This window comes from Mauremys reevesii, linkage group 16 (genome assembly GCF_016161935.1).
Source record: "Mauremys reevesii isolate NIE-2019 linkage group 16, ASM1616193v1, whole genome shotgun sequence".
NCBI classification, from domain to species: domain Eukaryota; kingdom Metazoa; phylum Chordata; order Testudines; family Geoemydidae; genus Mauremys; species Mauremys reevesii.
This window is the reverse complement of record NC_052638.1, coordinates 12,989,303-13,012,362: the sequence shown is the minus strand read 5'-3', so window position 1 is coordinate 13,012,362 and position 23,060 is coordinate 12,989,303. Positions and strand designations below refer to the sequence as shown.

Below are 23,060 nucleotides of genomic sequence, written 5' to 3'. Positions count from 1 at the left end.
TGCTCCCCCCACCCTCAGTTCCCTCTTGCCCCCAGTGAAGGTAGTCGGAACTTGTGCTCCAGCTTTGCTGCAGTATCTTCCTTAGTAGTATGACCTTCGTCTGTTACTAGTTTTCTCCAGTTAGTAGCCTGGCTCGGGGCATGCCCCGAGCCCCAGGCTTCAAGTCGTGCGACTCCTGTCGCAATTCCATGCCCAGAAGCATGGGTGTCTTTGCTGTCTGGGCGAGACTCACATAAGTGAGCACTGCAAAATCTGTAAGTCCTTCAAGCCCCGGACTAAACGCGAACGTGAGATCCGACTCCGGGCTCTGCTTATGAAGTCGGCTCTGGCCCCCCGCACCGTCTCACCGACCCAACCTGGCACCGGGCACCATGTCCTCAGTGCAGAGTGAAGCCCCATCCACCAGCCAGCACCGCTCCCTGGCCAAGAAGCAAGCCAAGACCCAGCGGTGCCGAGATAAGGACAGGGGTGAGGCTGGACCTGAGTTGGGAAGCCCGTGATCCCCCTCGGGACCCAGACCTCCGACTCGTGTGGAGTGGAGTAGTCCAGCCCCATCAGCGCTTGCCTCCCTGACGATGAGGATTCCGTCAATGCCAGAGGCAGCTCAGGCAGCGCGCAACATCCTGGTCATGCCGGTACCGAGCGGGCCACCCGAGTTGGGGCCCTGGTCCCAAGGGAAGCCGCTGCTGGGCACTCACCAGCCCTCACCGGCCAGGTCGGAGGTTGAGGTCCCTGCTCGATCCATGGGGCCTTCCCGTAGCCTGCATCAGGTTCCCACTTTGTTGTCGGGGTCTCCTGGGAGCGAGTCACCGGAGTCTTCCTCGGCATGCAGGAACCGCAGGCGCCGAGACAGAAAGCGTCGATGCTCCTCGTCCAGCCATAGTGATAGTAGGTTGTGACACCGTTGGCACCGTCAATCTCACCATGGTGCACGCCATGCTCAAAGTGTGTCCCGACAGTCACCGGCGTGTTGAGGCCGAGGTCACCGACGGGAGTCCAGAGACAGCACCTCTGACGTTTATGGCTCATCGTCATCGAGGTCTAAATCCCGGGGCCGGACCCATCATAGACAGGACCGATCGAGCTGCTCCTACGGCACCGTGCAATCCTCGGTCACTTCAGCCTCGGCTCCCAGTCATCCTTCCACAGGCCGCACTGTCCCTCAGGAATGTATAACCCTGGTTGGGCCTCAGCCGGCGCAGTGGCAAGGTGCACTATGGCAAGGACAGTGGTGCCAGTGGGCACCATGGCCCCAGGCACCCGCACCGCCGAGGCTCCGCTCCGTGGCTGGGGCATCCCAAGCACCCTCTGCGTCTCCACCTCAGCACCGAGAGCAGTACTCGGGCGCCGAGCCACCGGCACTGCAACCGGACTCGGACATGGAGTGCGACCTACTGGCACCGCCCGATGCCCATGGGACGGTACCAGTCGTATCGTGGGCACTGGACGACTCCATAGCGGCACTGCCCCCTCCTTCTCAGGAGGATTTCAAAGCTTATCAGGAGCTTCTCCAGCATGTAGCCACCAACCTCCAGCTCCAGGTGGAGGAGATGGAGGAACCGTCGGACAATTTGTTTAATGTCCTCTCCTCCTTGGCACCTGGCTGCGTGGCCCTACCACTTCACCAAGCGGTAGCCAACATTTCAGTCGTGCTATGGCAAACCTCGGCCTCTCTGCCGCCCATTTCTAAGAAGGCAGAGAGGAAGTACTTTGTGCCTGTACACTCACCCAGCCCCGAACTCACTGGTGGTGGAGTTGGTCAACCACCATGAAAGACATGGCCAGCCCGGGCCCACCCCCAAGGACAAGGATGCAAGGAGGCTGGATACTTTTGGGAAAAAGGTTTATTCCTCTGCGAGCTTCCAGCTCAGGGTGGCAAACCATCAGGCACTCCTGAGCAGGTATGACTTTAACTTCTGGGGGTCTCTGCCTAAATTTGAGCTTTCCCTTCAAGAGAAGGACAGGAAGGAGTTCAAGGCCCTAGTCGATGAGGGGGCGGCAGCGGCGAAAATGGCTCTCTAGGCGGCCTCGGACACGGCTGACACAGCGGCACGTTCGATGGCCTCGGCTGTCTCCATGCAATGGACGTCATGGCTTTCGTTGTCAGCGCTGTCTGTGGAATCCCAGTCCCTGATGCAAGACCTGCCGTTCGACGGCAAAGTGTTATTTGCGGACCAAACGGATACCCATCTGCATGGGATGAAAGACTCCCATACCACCCTGCAGACCCTCAGCCTGTATGTCCCGCCAGCCAAGGACAAACCCAGGCTGCAGCCCTCGGCTCCCCCGTAAGGGGCAGATACGAGCCTCCGCCTAACAGGCCTAGGGACCAGAGGCGCGGGTCTCAGGGCCAGTCCCGTTCAGCCCCACAGCCCGGCCCCTCAAAGGGCAAGAGGCAGGGGAAGAGGTATTTTTGACTCTTTGCGGGGGGCCACCTGGCCTGGTGCCAGGGAAACCCCCCAGTTAATAAAGTTGGGTTTTGGCAACAGTTTATCAGCCTTCAGGGTGCATTGGTCCCGTATAACATCAGACCGGTGGGTCCTCAGTACCATCTCTGAAGGGTACAGGCTGCAGTTCGATGCACCTCCACCACATCATCCTCCGTCCTGGGATGTCCCTGGGGAACTGGAGCATACCCTCCTTCTATCTCAGGAGGTGACGCGCCTTCTCGCCCTAGGCGTGGTGGAGAGGGTCCCTCAGGAGTTCCAGGGCAAAGGGTTTTACTCCCGGTATTTCCTGATCCCGAAGGCAAAAGGCGAGCTCAGGCCCATCCTCGACCTGAGGAATCTCAAGCAGTTTCTGGTTCGCTGCAAATTCCGTATGGTGTCCCTGACCTCTGTTCCATCCCTGGACCCGGGGGATTGGTTCGCATCCCTGGATCTCCAGGATGCGTACTTCCATATCCACATTTTCGAGGGTCACAGGCGCTTCCTCCGCTTCCTGGTGGGGACAGACCATTGCCAGTTTACGGTCCTCCCCTTTGGCCTTTCCACGGCCCCCAGGGTTTTTACCAAATGCATGGCGGTGGTGGCAGCCCACCTCAGGAGGAACATGCTGTAGACCTTCCCCAACCTGGACGACTGGCTGCTCAAGGGCAAGTCTCGCTCCCAGGTGCAGATGGAATTCCTGCTACATACCTGAACGAGTCTAGGCCTGGTGGTGAACAAAGAGAAGTCCATGTTAGTCCCAGTCTAGCGCATACACTTTATAGGGGCGCTGTTAGACTCCCGGGTAGCCACGGCCTCCCTCCCCCAGGACAGGTTTGAGACGCTCAAAGGTCTCATCACCTCGGTCACGGCCTTTCCGGTGACGACGGCACGGGTGTGCCTTCAAATCCTAGTCCATATGGCAGCATGCACGTCTGTGGTGCGACATGCCAGGCTCAGGATGAGGCCCCTCCAATTTTGGCTGGCCTCCCAGTATTCCCAGGCCAGGGACGACCTGGATAAGGTCATCACATTGCCACCCAATGTAATAGCCGACCTGCAATGGTGGTCCCTCCCGACCAACATGCTTCAGGGAATCCCCTTGAGGGAACCCCCTCCCGCACTAGATCTGGTGTTGGACGCCTCGGACTTGGGATGGGGAGCCCATGTAGGGAGCTTCAAAACCCAGGGCAGATGGTCGCCCTCGGAATTGCATCTGCACATAAATGTCAGGGAACTCAGGGCAGTGTGCCTGGCCTGCATAGCCTTCAGCCAGTACCTAGGGGGGAAGGTGGTCAGGGTCCTCATGGACAATACGACCGCGATGTATTATCATAGAATCATAGAATCTCAGGGTTGGAAGGGACCTCAGGAGGTCATCTAGTCCCACCCCCTGCTCAAAGCAGGACCAAACCCAACTAAATCATCCCAGCCAGGGCTTTGTCAAGCCTGACCTTAAAAACCTCTAAGGAAGGAGATTCCACTACCTCCCTAGGTAACCCATTCCAGTTCTTCACCACCCTACTAGTGAAAAAGTTTTTCCTAATGTCTAACCTAAACCTCCCCCTCTGCAACTTGAGACCATTACTCCTTGTTCTGTCATCTTCTACCACTGAGAACAGTCTAGATCCATCCTCTTTGGAACCCCCTTTCAGGTAGTTGAAAGCAGCTATCAAATCCCCCCCTCATTCTTCTCTTCTGCAGACTAAACAATCCCAGTTCCCTCAGCTTCTCCTCATAAGTCATGTGCTCCAGCCCCCTAATCATTTTTGTTGCCCTCCGCTGGACTCTCTCCAATTTAGCCACATCCTTCTTGTAGTGTGGGGCCTAAAACTGGACACAGTACTCCAAATGAGGCCTCACCAGTGCTGAGTAGAGGGGAATGATCACATCCCTCGATCTGCTGGAAATGCCCCTACTTATACAACCCAAAATGCCATTAGCCTTCTTGGCAACAAGGGCACACTGTTGAAGTTCCTCCAGCACTTGCACCAGGAAATTGTCCCCTACATTTTCCAGAAACTTCCTGGATTGTCTGTGCACCGCTGTATTGCTCTCCCAGCAGATATATCAAAAGGAAAGGGAGCACGCATTCTGTGGCCTTGTGCCAGGAAGCCCGGCTCCTGTGGGAGTTCTGTATAGCCCACAACATCCTTCTCAGGGCTTTTCACCTGCCTGGCAGGCACAGTGCGCTCGCAGATCACCTATGCAGGTTCTTCTCCCAACAACACGAATGGTCTCTACACAGGGAAGTGGCCAGGCAGCTCTTCCTAGAGTGGGGCACTCCCCAGGTAGTTCTATTTGCCACCGTCCAGAATCACCTATGCCCACAATTCTGCTCCAGGTCGGGAGAGGGCGAAGGGCGATATCGGACACATTCCTAATTCCATGGTCGGGTCGCCTGTTCTACGCCTTCCTGCCCTTTCCCCTGATAGGCAAGGTCCTACAGAAGGTAAAGGCAGATGGGGCTCAGATTATTCTCATAGCCCCGGATTGGTCCTGTCAACATTGGTACGGGTCCCTCCTGCATCTGTTAGCGGCTCCCCCGTGCAGGCTGCCACTCCGACCGGACCTCCTCTCCCAGGAGGAGGGACATCTCCTCCACCCCAACCCGGCCACGCTCCATTTAACAGCATGGCTGCTCCGTGGTTAAATGAGGAGGAGGGGAGGTGTTCTCAGGATGTTAGGCAGGTCCTGCTCGAGAGCAGGAAACCGTCCACACATCGAACCTACCTGGCCAAATGGTATCGGTTCTCCATGTGGGCAAGGGAGAGGGGTTCTTCCTGCTCCTCTGCGTCTATCCAGCTCATCCTCAATTATCTCCTGTCCCTTAGGACTCTGGCCTCCTCTTCGCTCAGGGTGCACCTGGCGGCCATTTCGGCTTTCCACCCCCCCAGTGCAGGACCACTCGGTGTTTTCACACCATATGACCTCCCGGTTCCTGAAAGGGCTGGATCGGGCATTTCCTTACGCTAGACCCCCGGTCTCCCTCTGGGTCCTGAACCTAGTGCTCTCCTGCCTCACAGGGCCTCCATTTGAACCTTTTGGCCATGTGTTCGTGGTCCCACCTATCGTATAAAGTGGTGTTCCTGGTAGCTATCACCTCAGCCCGCCGGGTCTCGGAGCTTAGGGCCCTGACCTCCAAACCCCCATATACAGTCTTTCATAGGGATAAGGTCCAGCTCCGCCCACACCTGGCTTTTCTGCCAAAGGTAGTCTCGGCTTTCCACATGGATCAAGACATCTTCCTCCCAGTCCTCTGTCCTAGGCCCCATTCCTCTAATGAGGAAAGACACCTGCACATGCTAGATGTGCGTAGAGCGCTGGCTTTTAACGTAGACAGAACCAAGCCCTTCCGTAGATCCCCTCAGCTATTCATTGCTTATGCCAAGCGTATGAGGGGGCGACCGGTCTCCACCCAGCGGATCTCCCGCTGGATCACCTCGTGCATATGTATTTGTTATGACCTAGCAGGGGTTCCCCCGTCTCCTATAGTGAAGGCTCATTCGATGAGGGCTCAGGCCTCGTCTGCTGCCTACGTGGCGCATGTCCCTATTCAGGATATCTGCAGGGCGGGTACATGGTCCTCTGTCCATACGGTTTCATCGCACTATGCGATTGTCTCACAAATGCAGGATGACGCCGGGTTTGGTAGGGCCGTGCTCTGCCCCGGTAACCCTTAAACTCCTACCCGCCTCCATCAGGTATAGCTTGGAGTCACCTACTGTGGAATACACATGAGCAATCACTGGAAGAAGAAAGGACAGTTACCTGTTCCGTAACTGGCGTTCTTTGAGATGTGTTGCTCAGGTGTATTCCACATCCCACCCTCCGTCCCCTCTGTCAGAGTTGTCTGGCAAGAAGGAACTGAGGGTGGGGGGAGCGCGCAGCCCCCTTTATGGCACGATATAGAGGCACCACTCCAGGGGTCGCAGTGGGGCTCCCCCACTACGGGTACTGCTCAGGGAAAAACTTCTGGCACCGGTGCACCTGGCGAGCACGCACACCTACTGTGGAATACACCGGAGCAACACATCTCGAAGAATGCCAGTTATGGAACAGGTAACTGTCTTTGCAAGGCCCAGTGATAAGAAGCAGCACAAGTTGTCTGCAATCCAGCTCTGCTGGACAGGTCAGAATTGAGCAGTGCATACCCAGTTCTGAGAGAAGGCATAACTAGGGCACCTGGGAGATCCACTGGAGCTCTTCTGGATCACCATCCACAGTTTCCTGGCAGAAACTGGCCAGGCATATTGCGGAATCACCATCTGTGCTATCATTTACTGCCAAGGAGGAAACTGCCACAATGGAAGATGCAAACTACAAATCCTGCACCCCCAGACTGACCAAAACTCTAATTTCTTGATTCTCTTAGTTTAAATAAAGCTGTGTGTTCTGGAGAGTGGTGATGTATCCCTGGATGAAGATGCTGGCTGAGAGTAGAGACCAGGTGACTTTTAACAGCCACACTTTAGTGTTGCCTCTTCCGTCCCATTTGCTATGGCATTCCCTTCAGTAGCTCATGGGGTTGGAAAGCCAGGGGCCATCCTATCAAAGAAGGAAGCAGCCTTCGAAAAGTCTTTGATTCGGCTTTCTAGCTTCTCTCTCCCTCTGAATCTTAATTTATTCAAAGGTTTTGCGTACACAGGCTTGTCCTGCTCCATAAGTAAAATGCAAAGATCTTATAAGTGACATAATTTGAGGTCATTTTATGTTTGGATGTCAAAAATAATAGTCTTTTAAAAACTTTTTTTTCCCCTAGAAAGCCAGAGAACTTAAGGCCTTTAGTGTCTGCATAATACTCACATGAGCCTTAGTATCAGTGCTGCATTCACCACTAAAAGTTTATGGAATATTTGGGCCAAACAGGGTCTTCAAACACAAGAACCCGAGGAGCAGCATAATGGAATGTTTGTACCCCAGTTCTGACTCCCTTTGAAGCGCCCAGAGAAGTCACTCAGTAGAAGGTCTGCAACTGATGGCTTGGAGCATTCTAGGATGGAAGCCTAAGGGCCACGGCCTGTGTTGCAATGCTGTTACACCATTTTCTTGTCCTGGCAACTGGCTCTACATGACACCCCCACAAGCTACACCTCTCCTACAATGTAAATTTCTCTACTCCTGGCAGAAACAGTGTGCCTTGGGAAATAGAATTGTGACGGGAACCACAGCTGGTCAGCACACAGGTGCATGTTAACCCTGCTTTTATAGTATCTATGTGCACCAGTTCGGGGGTGGTGAGAAAGGGACTTTTTGGTATATGGCCTCTTGTGGGGAAGAGAGAATGGAAAAATTAAACATAGGGAAGTAATAGAAGATCAGCGAAGGTGCTGCCTCAATTTAATATCAATGTCCAAAGAAAATATGATCAATGTTTTTAGTGTGTAACTACAAAACATGTATATTGTGAATTGGCTGAATGAAACTGAAGTATCGTTGAAATAAGTTAAATTGTCTAGAAGACCTAATGCTTGCAAGGTAAGTGTTTATATAACTATGTGATCACAAATCATTATTTTATTTATCTAGTATGACGTTTGTATAAGTAACTACAGTTAGCTGAATAATATATAATTATGGTAAGATAAATGGCGTAGCATCTGCAAACAAGAAAGTGAGATGCTGCTTTGCTAGAATGAATATTTCAGGCTAAATTTGGCAGTGATGTAAATGAAAAATGGTCAGAATATGGGTGCATACAAAGTGTGATTTTTACGCTCCCATTTGATGTCCTCCGTGTGAGTCAGGAAAAGCAATAAATGGGAGTCTGTAAGTGTTTGTGAGGGAGAATCCTTTATCTGAGGCTATGATTACACTGCCCCATGGTTCAGACTTTGAGGGCATGAACAGCAGTGCACACCAAAGGGCTGTGCGGTAACTCCTCTATGTGGACACCGTGGACACAAACTAAAAGGTTCTTAGGCCATGGCTACACTTGCAAATTTGCAGCGCTGCATCAGGGTGTGAAAACACACCCTCTCCAGCGCTGCAAATTGCGGCGCTGCAAAGCGCCAGTGTGGTCAAAGCCCCAGCGCTGGGAGCACGGCTCCCAGCGCTGTACGTTATTCCCCACAGGGAGGTGGAGTACGGACAGTGCTGGGAGAGCTCTCTCCCAGCACTGACGCTTTGACTACACTTAGCGCTTCAAAGCGCTGCCGCGGCAGCGCTTTGAAGTGCAAGTGTAGCCATAGCCTTAGTTTGCATTAATGTCTTTCTGTTTGAAGAGGACTACGCTAATGTGAACAGGGAACCTTTTAGTTCACTCCTGAAACGGCCACACAGGAGAGTTACAGAGTGCAGCACTTTGCTGTGCACTGCTGTTCGCGTCCTTGTAGACCAAACTGCAGGGCAGCATAGACGAGCCTTAATTGCTCTTCCTGCTGCATTCCTCCTAACCCACTTTCCCCTACTGTGTAACTTTTTGCACCATTCACATCAGTGAATTCATGCTAGATACATCTGTGATAGTGGCACCTGCATATACCAGATCTGAGGTTTGCTTTTGATCTTAAAACAGATTCTTATTCTGGGGAACAAAATGCCTTTTTTTCTAGAGACTGTTCTATTCAAGGTATTGGATTGAAACCATATCTTTTTGTAAAAAAAAAAAAATAACAATAAAAAATTTTTAAAATCTAGACTGTGGCTCATCTATAACACAATTTGTTGTTTATTTTCTGCATTCTCTCTCGGCTAAAAAAAATGGATTTATCTTCTGCGTATTCCTTGTATAAACTGAAGATGGCAGATGTCTTTTGTGCAAATGCCAATTCCTATACTAATGTATCTTAGCAGTACAGCTACTGCACTACTGCATTCTTGCATAAGATGGCAATCCAGACCACAGCTTGGATTTCAAGAAGAAATTTAACACCTATCATAAGAAATTGTCTGCTTAATTTAATGCAGGCATGCTATATGAATATGGTAGTCAGTGTCAGATAATATTGACAGAAGTCATTCTCTGTTTCAAGCATTTGTTTGGTAAAGGAATTTCACTACTAAATAATCCTTGGAATTTAATGAAGCAATTGTTCTTTTCTGTCACAAGGTAAAAAATATGGGAAGCCGTGCTTGATTCTTGACATTGATGGCACTGGGACCAGAAAATATAGGTAACAATACCCTGCAAAGTGTGAGGATTAACTGTACAGGATCTCTGTGTGTAGGGAGCAACCTATCCCCATTCCACCCGTGTATATACTCTGTTTATTTGTAACATGAATGGGAATGTGAAGGCGTTCTTCTGAGCCTTTTATCTTGGATGCTCCCAAGTTGGAGACTACCTCCTGAGGCCTTGTTGGTGGAATGCTTTTTGGAATGTCCCAGGCTCCAAGCCCAACCCTGCCCTGGAATGTGAGGTTAAATGTTGGCGGTACACACACAGAGTTTGAATATTTAAATTGTAGAGTTCCCTAGTACTGCAGTTTCAAAAAGCTGGCAAGTGTCAGCTCAGCTGCTGTCTGATTCAAAGAGTAAAAATGCCTTTGGGTTTGTTTGTTTTGTTTGTTTGTTGTTGGTTTTTTTTTGTGGGGGGGTGAGTGGAGGCTTCACTTACTCATTATGACCTGCAGCGGAGCACAGTTTTCAAAGTGCTTTACCCAGCAAGCCTGCATCTGGTCACAAACAGGTGCTGGCTTGTTAAAAGAAGCCCTCATTCACAAAAGCGTTTTGTCACTTTTTTTGTAGTCAAAGCCACAGGCCCAATGTGTCTGAGGGTATGTCTACATTGCAATAAAACACCCATGGCTGGCCCAGGTCAACTGACTCAGGCTCATGGGCTATAAAACTGCAGTGTAGTCATTTGGGCTCAGCTGGAGTCTGGGCTCTGGGACTCCCCCCCGCCTCCCCTTAGGTTTCAAAGCCCAGTCTCCATCCCTAGCCCCAACATCTACATTGTAATTTTATAGCCCCACAGCCTAATCCTTATGAGTCCAAGTCAGCTAACCCAGGGGAGCCATGGGTGTTTTATTGCAGTGTAGACATACCCTCAGAGACAAACTATCATGTTAAACAGGGAGCCTGTTTGTAATGGTGTTTACAAAAGGGGTCAGAAGCAAGAGGAACTGTTCCAGGCTGATGATGTGGCTTGTAATGTTAGTGGTGACCTCTCTGCTGCTATGAATAAGCTTATGTTTGAGTCTTTCTCTCACTGAGGACAGAGCTGATGGAAAATAGTGAAGGCAACATGAGAAGCCATTGAGGAGAAGGGATTGCCTGTATTGTTGTTCAGCAGTTCCTTAGGTCAGTTAAGGACTGGAGTTGATGAGCTGCTATGGGAGTCAAGACCCCAACCATCCTTACTCAGAAAAATAGTAACCTCAGTGGCTATGAAATAGCAGGCTGAAAAAATGCATAGCATTCATGTCTGTGTATAGTATTCACTTAACTGGCAAATGAAAATGTCAGTGCCAGAGAGTTAATGGGAATCTGCCTGTTCAATATCTGTTGGATCAATACATTAATGCCTGCCCCCTGTCCCCAGGTGGTGGGGGAGAGTTTTTTTTCCCCTTGTTTTTAGCATGGTCTTGTCTTATTCTGGCAAATCTCCTATTTTATTCCAGTGGTATTTTACAAAATACTGTGTCGTGAGTGACATACTTTGTTCACTCCTGAATTCGTTTTCCTTTTCAGGTTTCAGAGTAGCAGCCGTGTTAGTCTGTATCCGCAAAAAGAACAGGAGTACTTGTGGCACCTTAGAGACTAACACATTTATTTTAGCATGAGCTTTCATGTTCCTGTTGGTATGCATACTTCCACCATTTCATGTTCTCTGTATGTATAAATATCTCCTGTCTGTGTGTTCCATTCTATGCATCCGAAGAAGTGAGCCGTAGCTCACGAAAGCTCATGCTGAAATAAATTTGTTAGTCTCTAAGGTGCCACAAGTACTCCTGTTCTTTTTCCATTTCAGTCACTCCAGACCAAATGATGCAACAACTCCAGATTTTGTGTGATTATGTGAAAGATGGGGTTGCTGATTTACTGTCTTTAAAAGTTTCCACTTAGCTGATGATTGTAACCGAAACAGCGATCATGTCACCGTGGGCATGTATAACTGATTGGTGTTCTGGGTGCAACTTATGGAATTGGACCTGGACACTAATCTGCTATCTTGATCTGTAACCACTAGTCTTAGAGCTGTGCACATATAGCTGACTGTTTTATAATAATGTCTTTGTTGATTTGCAAAATATTGACACACACATTACCTTCAGTAGGAATTTTGGGCTAAATATAAATTTGCATGTGCCAGTGTTGGTGAAGCAAAATTTGGTAATTTTAGCCTAACTCTAATCCTGGACTGTGGCTGTTGTCTTTCGTTTTTCTTTTTCTTGTGTGCATGGCTAATTTCACTTCATATTGAAAATGAGCTAACACAAAGGAATCTTCCTCAGCCCTTACATCTATGTAAAGGGTTGAACAATGGTCCCTGTGGCCCTCCTAAGGTTCTCTGGAAGAATAGGAGAAGAACTTGAGAGATAAAGGAGGCTTGAGGATGTGGGAGCTGGTGTTAGAAGAGTGGTTAGGGAATACTGGAGCCAGAGTATCCACAGAATTTGAAAATTAGTTCACAAGGGATATTCTATGACCCTCTGCATGAAGTTTTCCACAATGATGCCTTTATGCACTGAGTTCGTAACTTTCAACAGCATGTGGCTCCCACAACAAAAATTATATAACTCAACAAAGAATTTTCAATGCCTTGGGTACATAAAGTTTTTTTATGAGGGCCCAGTGTGTGTGGTTCCCTGGTGTCCTACACCCACAACCTCTCCCAGCCAGTTAGGAGTTTCAATAGCCAAAGATATACTAAAGAGCATAGAAAGGGGAAACCGCCCCCCTTCTGGGCTCGCAGGTAGGTCTACAGCTTGAGTACATGCTTATCCCACAAAGTTTGTAAGCTCTGTTTGTGTAGGGGCTCTGCTTTGGCTGGGCAAGGGGTTCAGAAGACACTTTGAAGTTTCTCCAGTTCATAGGAGAGGGATTCTCTTCTGAAGACTTCATACTGTCCCTGGGATGGTGTCCCTGTGCTCTCCAGTATTTCCAGATTATGAAGTTTCTTTTAAATTCTCATTTGTTGAAAACAAACTTAGGAAACTCCATGTAAATATTTAAGGTCAGACAAACGTAACTCTGCCCTTGTACATTTGATTTTTAATTACCTATCACATTTCTCAAAGCAATAGAATATAACATTTTTCTTTTAATCTTTGATGTACTAGTGGAAGTCATTTATGTGAAAAGTACAACATAAACTGTACTTTCATTACATGGTTCAGATTTAGTAAAATAGAGCAATAATAAGAATGTGCTGGCATATATAGGGTGCACAGATTTGTAGCTAAATTAGTTCCTTAATTTTTAGAGAAAAACAGCTATTTATTTTTCAAAATTGTCACTTTACCGCCAGTATTTGTTTTACAAATGAATTACAGTAATGGTTACTAAAGAAGCATGAAGCTGCTCTCTTGACTGTGTGCTGACATTTGTGACAAGAGTGTGCCCCAGCATTTGAATGAGTAAGAGCAGCTGGTTTTTGGGTAAGCTCTATTCATTAAAAACTTTTTAGTTCACTTCAAATTGATTTAATATTTAAAATATGTATATATAGAGAGATTGAATGGGGAAAAATATTGGAGAAATTGTGGTGAAAGAGGAGATTTTATACATATGTGGTAGAAATGTCCGGTCATTAGCTGGGATCCTAGATTTCTGTGACTGAAAAAAAACCAAAATTGTCTGATTTAAAAAAACATAAAAATCTGCATTTTCCCACATTTAAAACGAAATACTGAACTTTAGTTTCCCTAGCCATGATACAAATGGGTATCAGTTGAACATGACTTTTTTTATATATTTCAAATTTTTAAGCAAGTTTGAAGTCTACCAATGCCATCAATCATTATAATAAAATTAATAGAATTGCAGTATGTATTCTCATGTATACCAAATACTTCTCTGTCTGTATACTATATTTTCAGAATTTTTTTAAAATGCACAAAAAAAGTGAAAATTGCTTTTATATTAACGTTACTCACTTTCTGAGTTAGTCCTGGAGGCTGAAGTGAAATTTGAGATGCATTAAAACACAAACCCTTATACGCTGTTGAGCAATCTCTATACGCCGGACACAGTTTACTGGGGTATGTTTAGCTGTGTAAATGTAAAGCACATTCAAAATTCAACCCCCAGAGTGGGAGGTTGCGCACATTGAATAAATGACAATGGGACTTACAGTAAAATGTAGTTAATAGTTAATATATATTTTTATTTTTTCACAAAATGAAAAACTATAACTTCTCTGTAAAAATGCTGTTTAACAAATTCCTTTGTTACAAGTTATTGGTGAAATCCTTTCCACCTAGATGTGCAGGTGCACAAATTAGCAGAAGTATGAACCAAGCTGCTCATTAGTGCACAAGCAGTAGTGTTGGCCGGCTAGCATCCTGCCATGGCACACTGGAATGTGCTGGCAGTTAAAACAGCAATGGGGTAAGCACTATGCCCAAAGGGGGAATAGTGGTTCCATCATCCATCAAGTACACTTGCTACCCTTGGCAGCAAGTACACTGATGAGAGTGCTGAAGAGGCTCCTGCCATGCATCTTGCTGGCTTACTTTATGATGATTAGCCATGCAGAACTTGAATGGGCCACATACATCTGGCTCCTTGCCACCACACAGGTGTTTGGCAGGAATACTGATATTTGGCCATAGGTCTGCACCTTGAACTTCCTGCTGGGAAACAGCAGTAAAACGGTGTCCCTCGGTGAGACCCCAGCAATGGCCAGAATTATGGACGTACTAAAAGAGTAGCCAAGTATATTTTAAATATGAGTTTTGAAAAATGTCATTTTAAATATATGTATTGCTTTTGAGTAAATGTTTATTTAGGGTCTAAGCCAAAGCCCATTAGTCAATAGGCTCCCATTGACTCTAGTGGGCATTGGATTGGATTTAAATTTTAAGGTATTAAGCACTGCAATTTTCTTTTCATTCTCAGGTACCAGAAAGTAATGTGAATTATAAATTTAGTTCACTGGCTGTTATTGCTCTTTGAATCATTGCATAAGACTTGGAGAAAACCTCCCTTGCAACAAAACTGCAGCACTTACATCCCATGTAAATCCCCATCCAACTAAGAAAATCAGAAGTTGAAATCACCCTCGCTATTATCCCTTCCCTATATTGGAACTGGGCCAAAACTTGGACACCATGTAGAGCATAAGTAAACAGCTGGGTGCTAGATACGTGTAAGAACCACAAAACACACGTGGTTTTAAAATAATCTTAAAAACAATTCAGTGTGGCATAGCTTCACTTTAATAAGAGACTAATTAGCGAGAATAGACTATAATTTAGACTAAATTAATTGGTATTTGATAAAATACTTTCTTTCCAGCAAACTCATCAACAGACCAGCAAAGAGGTCAGAAATAGATTACATAGTTGAAGAGAAATGTAACACCAGTATCAGTTTCCTTCTAGTGGTGAATTACATGTAGAGACTAAACAATGTGAGCTGGGATATTTGCACATCCCATAATGATGATGGAACTTAATTAACAAATTGTATTTAGAAAACACATGATGCAATTTTGAGTTGCAAATAGAGTGCAGGTATAAATTTATAATGTGTTTCACTGACATTCACCCTAGGAGCTTGTAGCGCTTTATAATTTAATGACTGAAGACTTTGTAATGAAGGTAAGTGGTAGTAGAATACAGTTTAGTGTGGGGAAACAGTGGTAGCAGAAGAGGTGTGATTTGTCTACAGTCACATAGTGGTTTGGTGGCAGATGCAGACTTAACCTAGGAGGCCCTGCCCCCAATGCCATTCTCTGGAACAGTGGTTCCCAATCTTTTCCATTCCTCCCAGTGTTCCTTCCACAAAAGCCATCTGTTGTATATGACCAAATCTTAAGAAGCAAATAGATTCCACTTAGACTATGCAATGAATGGAATCATATAATGGAAGGACAAGGTGTGAGATCTCTCTGAGTAAATGGTCACCCTGATCTGCTAAATTTGCTTGAGAGAGCGTTAAAGATAAAACTTTAACTGCAGGTTGTGTATTTTTCATGAGTACAACACATTCCTTGCTAGGAAGAGAAAGGAAACACATTTTCCCTATGGTTTTCTTCCTGGGTAAAGCCTCAAAGTCTTAAGCAGAAACATGACTGACCTGTCTGATCCTACAAGTCATTGAATTGCTATGCTATTACTCTGGGTGGGGTGATGAGGGGGAGAGGTCTGAACTCTGTTTTGCATTAATTTAATCATTTTGCTGCACCTGCATGCACCTTTCTGTCCTTCTGTCCTGAAAATGTTTCTTTAAAATCACTCTGCTAGAGTTCATGGTCATCGAGTTTCACAATTATACCTGGTACACTGTCATGTAGTCACATGATCTTTGGGCAGCACCAAAGCATGGCAAAATTGAAATCTTCTAATGATGGCTGTGTGAGGGCATGATGGATTGGGGGAAGAGAAGCGATGGGCAGGGAGAGTGCGAGCTAATAGCTGCTAAGTTCTTAAGATTATATGCAACATTTTGTCAAACAGAGTAGAACTGACTTAGCATTTGCCTGTGGTTTCTGTTTACCTGGAGTTGTACTAAAGTCATATCTGCACTACAAAATCATGTCAACCTAAGTTACGTCGGCATACTGCTGCCGCAGTTATATCAGTTATGTGTACACGTGGCTCCTTGTGTCAGTTGTGCATGTCCTTACCAGAAGCTCTTGTATCGATGCAGAGTGCAGTGCACCATGGGTAGGTATCCCACTGTACAACTCACTGCCATTTAGTGCAGAGTCCTTTTGGGAAGTTCTTGCAGTGCCTAATGGGGGTGAAATGAGTTTCACAGGTGTGACTGGGAGCATTGGGTCAAGTTCCCATTATGCAGTGTTTTCCATCCCATAATTTTTGCACCTTTTCAAAATCCCAGAAACCCATGTATTCCTCCTCGCTGTACACCATCTCTGACCGAAGCATGGAGCCTGCACAGCTCTGCAATGTTGTCATGAGCACAGGGCACATGATCTGCATATTTGCAGATCCACAAGAGGAGCCACGGGGAACATGATTATCCCTTGGAGGCTAGATTGCTGTGGGACAAAAAACCAATTCAGGGTGGTGGTTGGCATTCACGGAGCAGATGCAGATGGTGGAGCGCCAGTACTGGGCCTGAGAAACAAGCACTGAGTGGTGGGATATCATCATCATGCAGTTGTGGGATGAAGAGCAGTGGCTCCAGAACTTTCAGATACTCAGGGCCATGTTCTTGGATCTGTGTGCTGAACTCGCCTCAGACCTCCAACACCTGGATACCAAAATGAGAGCTGCACTGGCAGTTGAGCTGTGGAAACTTGCAATGCCAGATTGCTACCAGTCAGTCAGGAATCAGTTTGGAGTCAGGAAATCTAATGCAGGAGCTGTCGTCATACAAGAGTGCAGGGTCATTAATCGCCTCCTGATGCACAGCACAGTTACTCTCGGGAATGTGCAGCACGACATAGTGGATGGTTTTGCAGCAATGAGGTTCATGAACTGTGGTGAGTTGATAGATGTCATGCCTGTTCCACTAATCCCTACTGTAACACCAGACCACCTTGCCACAGAGTACATGAACAGAAATGGCTACTGGCAGGAACATTTTATTGACATCAGTGTGGGCTGGTCAGGGAAGGTGCTTGACACTGGCATCTTTAAAAACACAGAACTGTTGATAAAGCTGCAAGTAAGGACTTTCTTTCCTGATGGATGGATTACCAATATTGAAATGCCAATAGTGATCCTAGGCAACCTCACCTACCCCTTGCTCCCAGGGCTCATGAAGCTGTACACTGGCCTCCTTGACAGCACCATGGAGTGTTTCAGCTACAGGCTGAGCAGGTGCAGAATGACAGTTGAATGTGCCTCTAGTCATTTGAAGGGTTGCTGGTGTTTACTTAAAAGATTGGAGCTCAGTGAGAAAAATATCCCAATGGTTATAGTGTCCTGCTGTGTCCTGCATATTTGTGAAGCAAAGGGGGAAAAGTTTCTGTTGGAGTGGAGGGCGGAGGTGGAGTGGCGCTCTCCTGAATTTGAACAGATACACGGCTCAACGCAGAGCTATACAACTCAGGGAGGCTTTGAAAGAACATGTTAATAGTGAGACAGAATAGTGTATGTTGCCGTAATGTGATCTGCCTGCCTTGCTCTTTTTCAGCCCATTATGAATCTTGTCATGATTGCTGTTATTTAGGAATATAACATTGTCAATGCACCTATTCATATTGTTTGTGAATGATGTTATGGGTTGTGTGACACAGTGCAATAATAGAAAATTGGTCACTGTCCTGCCAGCACCAGCCAGCATATGTTGTGAACTAGTAAAGATGAATTTTATTCTGTAACATGAACCAGGCAATTTTAAAAAACATTTAAAACTTAATAAATTAAGGAAAAAGAATTTGTGAAGGGGAAAGAACAGGCCTTTCCATTTCAGGTACACACACACCAACTGTGGCTTTCACAGGTCAGAGATGTGAAGCTGTGATTTTCTTTAATTCCCCCCAGGTGGAGTAGTAGGGGTAGTGCACTGACCCCATATGCCATGTGTAATGTGGAGATGAGGCATAGGGAGGTCCTGATATTGAGTTCTCTATGGGCTGCAGAAAGAGGTGAGCATGGGATTGTCGAACCTGCAGGTCCACTAGAGTCTGCAGCATCTCTGTTTGTTGTCTGAGAAGCACAAGCATCTCCTGTTGCATGTCCCTCTCCTTTTCCTGCGCCCTCCTCTCCACTCTCTCCTCCATGATGTCTGCAAGGGTGATCCTCCAGCCTCTATGCTTGTTCTCTGATACAGCACTGGCTTACAGGATCTCCTGGAACATGCCATCCTAAGTTCTCTTCTTTTTACTACTTACCCGGCTTCTTACCCTGAAGGCCACGCTGGTGGCAGCTGCAGCTGCAGAATGCAGAGATACCATTTTCAGTGTCTTCATGGCTGCAATCAAAACTTAAGATGCTGAGCTTACTACCATTGCTCCCCCAAAGCTGTAAGCACTACATTCTCACTTCTGCTTGTGATTGATAGAGCACAGCACCAGCCTCAATGAATATGGCCCTGTGGGGGTTGGGGAAATGAAGAGGGACTAGCTCGCTTGCATGATTCTAGTTGTATAGGGCAGTGAAACTGAATTTTGCACAGGGAGTGGTGATTTTAGCTGATATCTCACTCCTGAGGGTAACAGGCAGAGCGTACAGCTGCTACTGGCATCCTGATGCCGCCCAGGCCCATTTGCTGCTGGCCTGTGTACTGCAGTAGTGCCTGCTGAAGTAATAGCTGAGTGGCATGGCAATGTGTCCTACCACAGCGGAAGAAATAGGGCAGCCCTCCCTAGAAACCTTCAGCAGAGGATTGAAGAGTACCCTCCCCATGAAAGTTACATCAAGATCTCTGTGGAGGATTCATGGGACATCCCAGTGCACATAAACTGCTCCACATAGCCCCTACTGCCTAACTGTGGAAGTGAATGACAAGCAGATAGCAACTTTCCTGTCTTGGTTGTTCCACTACCTCTTCTAGCACAAGTTAAAATGAGTTAATCAGAAGATGTTCTGCTATTTCAAAGTAATTCAAAGTAAATTGAAAACTAACCAGGAGTTTCTTTCCCTGCATCAAGCTTGCCTGTGTTTGACTGTTGGGACTGGCTAGACTGCAGTGGAATAAAAAACAGGTCCTGGCTCAGTGTGCAGCTGGATCCCTTGGTCATCTGTCCCCCCCACCCATACTTCTCCTCCTCCTAACTGTTCACAGCATGGGCCTGTGACTTGGGCTCCTTGGAAGTATCCACAGTGCTCTTGAGGGTAGTAGTGGAGTCTCCACCGAGGATGGCATGCAGCTCATTGTAATGCACGTCTGTGGCTCAGCACCAGATCAATTGTAGGCCTCCCTGGCTTTCTGGTATGCCTGCTGCAGCTCCTTGGATTTCATGTGGCACTGCTGCTCACCTCTTTTGTAGCCCTTCTCTTGCATCCCATGAGCAATCTGCTCCTAGATGTCCATATTTCTATGACTGGCTCAAAGCTATGCCTGCACAGCCTCTTCTCCCCAGAGGCCTTAGAAGATCCAATATCTCTCTACTTCAAGCAGGAGCGTGTCAGCAGCATGTAGCTGGCCTGGTCAGCTGGGCCATTATACTCAATAATGGAGAGCTGTTAAGTGTGCTCGCCTTGCCGGGCAACCAGGAAAAGGAATTTCAGAAATTCATGGGGCTTTAAAGGAGAGAAGGTTGTTTTTGTCTACCTGACCCCTGGGCAGCAGAGTTCCCAAGAGTGATCAAAGAGTTCAGTTTGGGGCATTGTGGAACAGCTTCTGGAGAGCCTGAGTAACTCAGTGTCCGCACTGTCACTGTGTTGACCTAACTACATTAACCGTGACTGTACACCACTCGGGGAGGTGGTATTATTAAATCGGCATAGCAGGGGGCGTATACATTGGCAGGAGCCAGATTTCAGTGAAGACACGTCCACAGCTAGATCAACATAAGCTGCCCTGTATCAACCTAACCATGTAGTGAAGACCAGGCCTAAGGATCTTCACCCCAAATCCAATGCATAGACTTCACCATGACTCTCCCCAGAGGCCACAATTGCAAGATTTGTCTCTTCCCTTTTTTTCTTTTTTTCTTCGACATACCGTGGCACTGCCATCCAGTTCTTTATGTGGTGTCCCACACCTATGCCTGTTGTATGGAAGCACATGGAGGCCAAAGCCTGATGCAAAAGAGTTTCTGTGTTCGTTCTTTCAGAGAGAAACAGTCTGAAGAGAAACTCCCTCCTCCCCCTCCCTCCTGCCAGTTTATTTATTTCACCTAACATCTTAATTAAAAAGCAGAAGGACATGTAAGCTTAGGTGAAAAGGGAGGCTTTCCAGAAAGAGCTGAAGCATTTCCATGAAGTGAAGAGTTAACCTCATCCTGTTAAAAAACAGCTTGCATCTTCCCCTATCAGTGCTAGGCCAGCACTATTCTAACCCATTTCCCTCTGAGCCCAGGCTATGAACTCACCAATTACCTGGTGGGAGAGAACAATTCGCCCACACAATTCACACCCTTCTCACTTCCCTTGCGCTCTGGTGCCCCCACACACATTCACCACATTGACATCCTACCTGGCCTGGCAGGGCTCAGACTGTATAATAATGTGCATGCACAAATGTATGTACAGATACTAAACACTCTCTCTCTCGCTCAACAAATTTCACAGAGTTCCAAGCCTGATGCTCAAAGCACTAATCCATCCCTTCAGGCAAAATAAAAAGTGGTGGCAAGCTGATTTCTTGAAGGAGCTTCTAATCCTCTAATTGCACTTTCTCCAACTAGGTGTCTGTGGCTGGTTTGAAATGTTTCTATTCCAGGGCCAGAACTCTCAGCTAGGCCTCCAGTCGTTGGTGTAGGGCTGTGATCTTTATGTAATGACACGTATAGGACTTACCAGTTCTCTATGACTTGATTTATGTAAAAAAAAAAAAAAAGAGAGAGAGAGAAAGCATCCTGGGATAGAAGAGGAGGCTTATCTATAAGTTTTGTATGCAGCAGTTTTCTGGATATCACAGAAACTGAAATGCTCTTCAAGCCAACCCCACTAATGATATAGCCTATCGTAGCCCATCTAAAATGATCAAGATTTGATTGCTTATTTACATCTGTGGCTTAAACTGGTTTTGATTTAAAGCAGCTCAGCATTCAGAGGGAAACCTCTGTACCTTTTTTAACAGTATATATAGAGCAGACACATCAAAGCCAGCAAAGGAAGTATATATCTGGGGCATCAATAAATCTCCCTGAGGTATTATTCCCCAAACCCCATGTATAATCCTGCCTTGGTTTTATGTCCCTATGCAAATCAAACTGAATTCTGTGGTCTACTGCTCTGTCAGAATTATCAGAACAGCATTCTGAGAGAACTGCAAATCCTGACCCATACTGAAATACAGATTGGCCAAGTGAGTGAGATACTTTCACTGCATGGAACTTTGCAAATTCTACTTAACCACAACCAGAGTATGAGCCTTTCTTGATATGTAAAAATAGCTTCTCACATCTCACAACCGTGTAAAAGGGACACTCTAGGTGAGCCATGCTAACTGAAATAGTATTGCTGATGAGATATGGAGCATTCACTCCAGATCACTGAGTCATGATCAAACAACATCCTTACTGTCTGCATGTGTAATAACTCAAGTGAAATGAATTGCTTGTTGCAATCCAGTTGCTAGTGTCAAAGTAAAATTTGCACTGTCACATCCTTGACAACCTCAGCACAGAAATCAGTGATTGAGAATGGGTGTGGAGGCTAAAAAGCTTTTCACCCCTAAAGGCATGACACCTCTGGTCAGGATTAGAGCACGCTGACAAGGCCTTGTGTGGAAGTTTATATTGTTTTCTATGCTGTAAATGCTCTACGTAGAGGATTTTAATTTTCAGGGTACTCTGGCTACTTCCACCCAGCTAATGTTTTGTTAAATGGCAGAGAAGGAATATGTCAGACAGATGAGCAGTTATCTGAAGTGAGATGCTTCCTTATGAGAGAAGAATGTGGCACTGGGCGACTTTACATATGTTTCCCAGCCCATGTCAGCTCAAATTTTAGGGACCAAGTTTAGAATCCTTGCATGGCAGCTCAAGACAATCAAACTGATTTAAATGTGCTATTTAATTTGGGAAGATTATATACCAGTTGAGCCATCTAATCTATTTAAATAACAAAACTTTAGTTTCCATGTGTAAACTCTTGTAATTTTACATAAAACTTTGCACCAAATGGATCTTCCCTTGATGAGTGAGGAAGTGGCGTAATCTCTCATTAGTTTCCTCCTAACGAAAAAACAAGTATCTTCAACCACATCTTTAGACTCCCACGCCATTGTGGATGTCAAGATGTTAAGCTCGATTTACTTTTTTAAAGGTCATCATGTGAGATCTAGCACACAGTTTCTAAACTATAAATGAAACATAACTACCCAAAAGGAAAACAAAGATTAACAATAGTGAGTGAGTGAAACTTAACACCAGCATCTAAAAATAGAATTTAGCATTATTTTTATATCTTAAAAGCATTAGCAGAGGTGCACAGGGCTTTTTGTTGTTGTTGTTACGAGGTGAGGCTTGAGTCTTTGTAGAATAACAAGTTTTATTTTTATTTATTATTGAGGTTATAGTGATGCCCAAAATATGCCAGGCACTTTCCAAAGGTAGGCAACAGACTCTGTCTTGAAGAATTTACAGTTTAAAACAACGAGAGATGAAAGGTGGAGCACGCAAGATGCAAAGTGATCAAGGTGATGGTAGGCACTCTGCTGTTTTACTTACAAAGTGATATTTAAATGTTGAACACACCAGTATCCCTTCCCAGTCAGTCTTCTCACTTCTCCACAGCAATTTATAGTTTCAGATCCATATTTTTTGTCCTAGCCTCCCAGCATCTGTCACCTTCCCTCTATTGCTGACCCCAAAAGTTCTAAAATCATGAGTAAGACTGAAAAAATCATGAGATTTTAAATATATATATATATATATATAGTGTGTGTGTTGGTCTGTCTATTTTTGAACTGCCCCTGGCCATCCCCAATGTGTGTGTG

The 23,060-nt window shown here is 46.3% G+C and overlaps 1 protein-coding gene across 1 annotated transcript in view; it reads left to right on the top strand.

Annotated features, from left to right (window-relative positions):
• Positions 1–23,060, top strand: part of NFATC3 (nuclear factor of activated T cells 3) — a 198,538-nt gene that overhangs the window by 1,168 nt on the left and 174,310 nt on the right. The gene's annotated exons all lie outside the window — the stretch shown is intronic.